Source organism: Lepidochelys kempii, chromosome 1 (genome assembly GCF_965140265.1).
Source record: "Lepidochelys kempii isolate rLepKem1 chromosome 1, rLepKem1.hap2, whole genome shotgun sequence".
NCBI lineage: Eukaryota > Metazoa > Chordata > Testudines > Cheloniidae > Lepidochelys > Lepidochelys kempii.
The window spans coordinates 251,173,393-251,181,364 of NC_133256.1; the positions used below are offsets into that span (position 1 = coordinate 251,173,393).

The 7,972-nt window shown below is 47.7% G+C and overlaps 1 long non-coding RNA gene across 1 annotated transcript; it reads left to right on the top strand.

Moving 5' to 3' along the window:
- Window positions 1-1,185: 1,185 nt before the first annotated feature.
- Window positions 1,186-6,444, top strand: LOC140906344 (uncharacterized). The gene is made up of 2 exons (XR_012157075.1): window positions 1,186-1,259; window positions 4,714-6,444. It is a non-coding gene; the product is annotated as an uncharacterized lncRNA (long non-coding RNA).
- The last annotated feature ends 1,528 nt before the right edge of the window (window positions 6,445-7,972 follow it).

Below are 7,972 nucleotides of genomic sequence, written 5' to 3' on the forward strand. Positions count from 1 at the left end.
TCCAGAGCACGGATTCAAAGCCAGATCACCTGCATCCCACCCCTGGACTAAAGGTTGGGGGGCTAGCAGCAGCACCACCACCTCCACTATTTTGTGACTAGCCAATATTATTTGTACCAAATTTGCACATACTGTTGGGTCAGTCAAAACTGTATTTTTCATCAAATAAAGCGTGCAGAAATTTTTGCCCAGCTCTAGTCGTGACTCCGTTTCCTGCTCTAGCCGCTAAATCACAGGTTCTCAACCTTTTTCTTTCTGAGGTCCCCCCAACATGCTATAAAAACTCCACGGCCCACCCGTGCCACAACATCTGGTTTTCTGCATATAAAAGCCAGGGCTGGCATTAGGGCGTAGCAAACAGGGCATTTGCCTGGGGCCCCATGCTACAGGAGCCCCCGTGAAGCTACAGCATTTAGGCTTCAGCTTCAGCCCGCCGGTGGTGGGGCTAAGGGCCCTGAGCTTGAGTCCCATGTAGTGGCTGTGGGGCTTCGGCTTTCTGCCCTGAGCCCCAGTGAGTCTAATGCTAGCCCTGCTTGGCAGGCCAGACCCCTGAAACCTGCTTGCAGCCCCCCAGAGGGCCCCAGACCCCTAGGTGAGAACCACTGCACTAAATCAAACTATCTGGTGGTACATGGCACAGAAATAAACTCTGGAGATGTTATTCTTACTTCCATTCGATCTTTTCCTTCTTCCTTTGAAGCGTAGGGCTGTGTAACCATCCTCCCCCTCTTCCATCTCTAGCCTCTTTTGCAGAGTGAAACCAAGAGAAACAAACAACCCTTTCTGTCACAGCAAAAGCAACCATGGAAAGTTAGTAGGAAGGAAGGGGCAGTGAGAGGCTGGTCACTTATGAACTTTAACCAAAGTAAACCGCACAGGATGCTTGTATTTGAGTTCAGAGGACACAGCTTAGTGCATGCCTGAAAGGTAGGGCTTGTTTTTATAACCAAAGAAGAAAGAAGAAAGGATTTCATGTAATGTGATTATGTTGCATTCTGTCACAGGAAAACTGCAATGAATGAAGGAACCCTACAGCTCCCGCTTGAGGTAGGAAAAATGAGGCCACTGTTAGAGGTGGAAACAGACCCTAGGCCTGCTGCTGCCTAGGCCTGCCCCTTAGGCACAAAACCATCCTTCTTGGCAAGTGGCCGAACCATTCAAGACAAGGCGTTCTAAAGCTGGGGCGAGCGTGCGGGAGCAGGCTCCTTTCGGCAAGGAGCTGAAGAACAGGTTGAGGCTGCAGTGCTACAGACTTTACGGTAGCTCTCCCCCTGGGGCGAATTACAGTACCGCGCGAGGAGGGGGTCAGCACGCAAGCTCCTGGCCGCGACCTTGCTCGCGTGCGCGCGCGCGCCCTGGGGCATTGTCTGCCTAGAGTCAGAGCTGGGCGGTGGCGCGGGGCGCGCTGCAGCTGCGGTTGCTGAGCGGTCTGTGCGCGGGGTGCTCCGGCGGCAGTTCCGCAGGGAGCTGCTGCGTGGGAGGCGGGGCCGGCTGTGAGCTGGAGAGTCTGCAGCCCACAGATCAGCGGCATAGCGAATGTGTGAAAGCCAGCCGGCGGGCGGGGCGGCTCGGCTGCTTTGCGCTTTGATGTGGCCTGCTTGAGTGGGTGGTTTCTTTGCTTCAAGTGAGCCTCCGCTTCCAAATCCAATCACTGTGAACTCCTGTGCACACGGTCAGAGGTTGGCTGCTGCCTGACCAACTTTTGTTGTGTGCGTGCGGGCTTCAGCTATTTAAGTACAGCCTTAAGACAGGTTTCAGAGTGGCAGCCGTGTTAGTCTGTATTCGCGAAAAGGAGGACTTGTGGCACCTTAGAGACTGACCAATTGATTTGAGCATGAGCTTTCATGAGCTACAGCTCACTTCATCGGATGCATTCAGTGGAAAATACAGTGGGGAGATTTATATACACAGAGAACATGAAACAATGGGTGTTATCATACACACTGTAAGGAGAGTGATCACTTAAGATGAGCTAATACCAGCAGGAGGGGGGAGGAAGAAAACCTTTTGTAGTGATAATCAAGGTGGGCCATTTCCAGCAGTTGACAAGAACTTCTGAGGAACAGTGGGAGGGGGGAATAAACATGGGGAAATAGTTTTACTTTGTGTAGTGATACTCAAGGTGGGCCATTTCGTTGTAATAGGTGCAGTAGCATCTATACCGGTAGACCCAAGTTAGCCTGTGGGACATGCAGGCTCAGCCACAGGCATATCTGCCCTGCACTTGTTTGGTGGGTGTTTTCACTGCTGCTGTGAAGCCAACAGGCTTGTTCTGTGCTCCTGTCAGAGCCAAGCAGAGAGTGACTCCCAAAGCAGAGCACTGCACTGACTGGCAGGGTACAAGCCCTGCTCTGCCTCTGTGACATATGTGGGGAGAAATTCAGAATGGGAGCTATTGCTGCTTCTTTGAATCCTTCCCAGTAAGAGCCTTCTGGTCCCACCCCAAATCACCCCCTCTTTCTTTACTGTTCACATCTCTCAAATCCTGCAAACAGGCACGTTTTTAATTTGAAGGAGGTGCCTAGTCCTGTGGGGTTAGTTGAGTGTAGGGCTGCCAACTTTCTGATTGCAGAAAACCAAACACCCTTGTGCTTGCCTTGGTCCGGAAGCTGTGGCCAATGGGAGCTGCGGGGATGGTGCCTGTGGGCACGGGCAGTATGCAGAGCCACCCTGGCCGCCCCTGTGCCGAGGAGCCAGAGAGATATGCCAGCTGCTTCCAGGAGCCGTGGAGCCAGGGCAGGCAGAGAGCCTGCCTTAGCCCTACTGCGCCGCTGACTGGACTTTTAGTGGCCCAGTCAGCACTGCTGACCGGACCCACCAGGGTCCCTTTTCGACCGGGCGTTTCGGTCGAAAACTGGACTCCTGGCTACCCTAGTTGGGTGCTTAAAGTTAAGCAAGTGCTTGTCTGCAGGATCAGGACCTTGTCACTTAGGGCATGGCACTACTCACGTGCTTAAAATTAACCATGTACTTAAGTGACTTGCTGGATTGGGGGCAGAGTGTTCAGCACTTCGCAGAGAATCAAGCCCTTAGCCAGGCTAGACAGAGAGATGGATTTCCATTTAGGCACAGGAGGCATGTGCCTAGGGGTGTCTAAAAGTTAAAAGGGGTAAAAAGTGAGAACCTCAGAGTTACAGATACCTCGGGAATGGAGGTTGTCTGTAACTCTGAAATGTTCTGTAACTTTGAAGAAGAGGTTATGGACTTCAGCCACATGTGGTGGGGGGGGGGGCAGGTGGAGAAACAGAGTTGGGGCTTCTGACTCTTGGAGCACTTGGGCTCAGGGCAGGGGGCTCAGGGCTTCTGCCCTGTGGGAGCACTGGGGCTCAGCACTTTAGATATCGGGGGAGTGCTAGCTCCATTCCCAGTTTCAGCCTTGCCAGGGCTCTCCACGGCTCGACTCTCTGCTTCGGGGGAGGACGGGAGGGCTCTGGGCTTTAGCTCCAGGGGGAGTGCTGGGGCTGAAACTGGCTAAAGCCCCAAGCCTTGATGCCCCCCGTGGGTCTAAAGGAAGGAACAGAGCTGCGGGGCTGAAGCCCAGAGTCCCAGCACCCCCTACAGTGCTGAAACCGGGAGCAGTCGTGGTGCTGAAGCCCTGAGCCCCCCACCTAAAGCTCTGTGCCCCGATGCTCCCGAGGGTCAGAAGCCTGGAGCCTTGACCGCCCCTCCACCACCCTGCAGCTGAAGCCTTGAGCCCTAAGATAGTACAGTATTTGCATTTTTTTTTTTTTTTAAAGTCTGTGCTGCTGCCTGATTGAGGACTTCTGGTTCCACAGCGTGGCCTGTTGACCCCTCAGTCTGTAACTCTGGTGTTCATATCTTTGAGGTTCTATTGTATTTAAATTATCATTTATATTTCTTTTAGTTTAATTTTTTACGGAAAACACAAAGGTCCGCTGTAGGCAGGGCAGGGCGCTGAAGATGCTGTGCCTAGGTGCATGTAAAGTGTAAATCTGGCACTGGCTAAACACACTTCTCTCTTAGTTTTTCCTCCCAGTTTAATCTTTCCAGCTGTCTAACCATTTTGGTTGCTCTTTGAACTCACTCCAATTTACCTACCTTTCCGGTAAGTAAATGCAGTTTTCCAGCTGCACTCCCATATATGGAAGGACTTTTACCTCCGTGCTGCATGACTCCTTTGTTTGCAGTTCAGAATTGCATTGGCTGGCAAATGACTTTTTAGTTAGATGTGTCTGCAGTGGGATGCCGCTTGTGTTAGCGAAGAACCTGGCCCAGGGACATAAAGTGAGAGAATATGCCAGTAGTAGCTGTTACTGAGTGTGGTCAGGAGAGGGTTCTTGTTGTAGAATATATTAATGATAAAGTAAAATTATGATTAATACAGTGAAGGCAAACTCTTTCTTCCCTAACAATGTTGCCCAAGAATGGGATGAGAGAACAATGGAGATCAGCTCTCACAGAGAGAGAAACATCAAACTTCATCAGCAAATACTGAGAGAATGCTACCAGAGGTGAACCCTGAGATCTCCTTAGCAGAAGCAGATTATCTTACAATCATCTCAAGTATACCACATACAGATACAAATGCCACCAATGTAAATTCTGTTGTAGGAGTAATTATACCAAGCTGTGTGGTTATTCTTATCATTCAAAATGAATTTAACAAATGGTGACACTAAGTTGCTTTTATGGTGGGAAGGGGGTTGTCTCATTTAATATGTGTCGAGATTGTGTTTCCACCTCGATCCATAGGCGCCGACTCCATGGGTGCTCCGGGGCTGGAGCACCCACAGGAAAAAATTAGTGAGTGCTCTGCACCTGCCGGCAGCCAAACATGAGAACAGCATGAGGAAGCAAGCCCTATAGACTTGAATGAGGATAAATCCTTATAAAAATAGGCCCTGAAGACTTTGGGTCTGATTCTGCAAACCAACTTCCAGGAGCATCAGATTCACATCTGACAAGGCCCTGCTCCCTCCTCGTGTCCAGGCCACCTGGCCAGTGGCTTGGCACAAGCAACTCTAAGTCTGGTAACTATGATAACAACCTTGCAGAACCTGTGTGTGTATGAATGAATGTGAAATTGAATGGAATGTTATAGCTATAACTGACTGCTTACTATGGTTCTTTCTGTATTCACAATGAAAGCAGCATATTGCCTTATCCCCTTTAATAAGATCCTGCTGGTTTTTATTTTCCTGGTGTAACAAATGAAGATGAAAGGTGCCTTCTTCCATTCCCTGGCTTCCTTGAGCCCAACTTCTGAAAGCATTGTGATTATTTAGCTATTCTACTTGGGCAGGTGAGGTTAACACAACCCTTAGTGAAGCATTTTATTTACTGGTGGGGATATTTGTTTTGGTTTAAAAAATGGGGCAGCCCCTCCCAGTGACAGCAGCATTACTAATTAGCATGGTGGAACCAGAGCTCAGAGTGCTGCTGGCTTGGCCGATCGGTGGGTGGGTTCAATAAATGGGCCAAATTTAAGTTTTAAAAAATGTATTTGACAATTGTGAGGTGTGTTAGCGGAGTCACGTCCCCTGGGAAAAGATGTGACTTGGGGGCAGAGGAAGCTGTGCAATGTTTCTGACCCACAAAACAGATACAGTGAGCAGTAGAGCAATGTGGCTTCCTGCCTTGAGACCAGCTATGATGGAGGTACGCTGCTTAGCACCTTATGTCATCCACTGCACCTGTGCAGTGTGAGTGGACCATGCTATCCAGTCAGAATACATTTAAACAAGAGGCAACATGTTACACACATTCTGTACTGGTATAAATGATTACACTAGATGCCAGGCTGGGGAGAATGAGGCCTGTGTTCCTAAGCAATTGTTAAGACTAGTAGTATTAACATTGAGGGGTTTTAATGCAGTACAACGGTAACAGAAGCACCCTTCCTAAAAAACAGCCTTTTACTGGGCATATTTTCAGGAAGTGCTCTTGTGGATAACAAATGCTAAGTTCTGTCTTATAATCATGCAGGAAACAATCCACTAAGGAACTGGATGCTTGTGGTCATTGACAATGGTGGAGTGTGTGTAAAAGGAAGACGTGAGTAAGTGATTTTCTTTTAAGGGTTTTACAAATTTCTGAAGACCTAAAACTTTGTTTCTTTTTCATTTGTAGTCCTTCTGATACCTTGGCTGGAGGTGGGGTTATAAATGCAATGCAGACATTAAGCATGCAACTTCCAGATTGAGAACGCTGACATTCTTCAACAGTGACTTTGGCACAAAGAATCAGTGACTATCAGAATGACAAGAATGGGAAATAGCCACAATCCTGCCCTAAAAATGCTTCAAAAGCTGTTTGAGGTTCACCACATTTTAGACACCAATGCCATGCTTCAGCCACAAGTTTAGCTCCTCGTATGTCTGACCTAACTGATTACACATATCATAAAGGAGACCTGCCGAAAAGGGAAAATAAATGTGTGCTTTTATTTTGTGTTTTATGATATATAAAGGAGACCTGGAAAAGTGCTTTTCGTTATATTTTTAGTTAGAAATATTAAGATTACCAAGTCTAGTCTTTCCTGTTTGGCTGGAGGACTAGATGGAGCTTTCTGAACCTGCAATTTAAGAGGCAAAGTGTTTAATCTTTCAGAGTTCTCTCCCAACTGTGTGAGTTAAATTAATGTTAACTAAAAATCTCTTCAACTGCTCAGGTTGCAGTCTATCAGAGGTGGTGTCATAATCCCACTCATTTTCCAATCATCCATATAGAGTTCCAGGCGAACAGAGAAGACAAGATCTAATATTTCTAATCTATCCAAGCAGGAAATGGTCTGGGGAAAAAAAAGCTTTCAAGCCTTCATGGTATTTTATGGGAAGTTTTTTTTTAGTACAGCATCTGCAACCCACTCTTGTCTCTCTCAGATCATGTTTAAAGGATAGATATTACATGAAACAAATATAATAATTATACTGAATTATGTGAGACCCAAGGAAAATGTGTTCTTAGGACCTCTTTAAGAGGGGAATCTTTATTAGAAGCACCTTTCATGGTATGGGCCTCATTGGAGGTGTCCTCGGGACAGCAGAAGTCTTCTGCGAGTTCTGACTCCAGCAGCAGGCTGGAAGCGTCTGCCTCCTTTGGTGGCTCCTGCCCAACTGAGCTGCAGGGTCCACCTCTTATACTTCCTGTCCCTGTCCTGCCATTCCACTTCTGGCATGGTGGCCTAAGCCTTCTGGGTTCCGCACACCAGGGGACGTCGGACTCTCCCTCGCTGTCAGTCTCTGAGGGAGGGCACTCCCCTTTGCTACAGCACCCCAAACACAGCTCCCAGAAATTTTTCCCTCAGTGGTAGCCATTGGGTTAGCTCTGGTGCACACTCATAGCACTAGTATAAAGGGCCCAGCTGACCCTGTGCCCCCTCAGTTCCTTCTTTCCGGCCAATTCCAAAAGAGGGGTTGTAGGGTGGGTCTTAGAATGGATATATGCAACATATCTTGAAGAACAACAGTTACAGAAAGGTTTCAGAGTAGCAGCCGTATTAGTCTATATTCGCAAAATGTAAAGGAGTACTTGTGGCACCTTAGAGACTAACCAATTTATTTGAGCCTAAGCTTTCGTGAGCTACAGCTCACTTCATCGGATGCATTCAGTGGAAAATACAGTGGGGAGATTTATATACACAGAGAACATGAAACAATGGGTGTTACCATACACACTGTAACAAGAGAGTGATCACTTAAGGTGAGCTATTACCAGCAGGAGAGCGGGGGGAGAGGGGAACCTTTTGTAGTGATAATCAAGGTGGGCCATATCCAGCAGTTGACAAGAACTTCTGAGGAACAGTGGGAGGGGGGAATAAACATGGGGAAATAGTTTTACTTTGTGTAATGACCCATCCACTCCCAGTCTTTATTCAAGCCTAAGTTAATTGTATCCAGTATTCAAATTAATTCTAATTCAGCAGTCTCTCATTGGAGGCTGTTTCTGAAGTTTTTTTGTTGAAGAATTGCAACTTTTAGGTCTGTAATCGAGTGACCAAAGAGATTGAAGT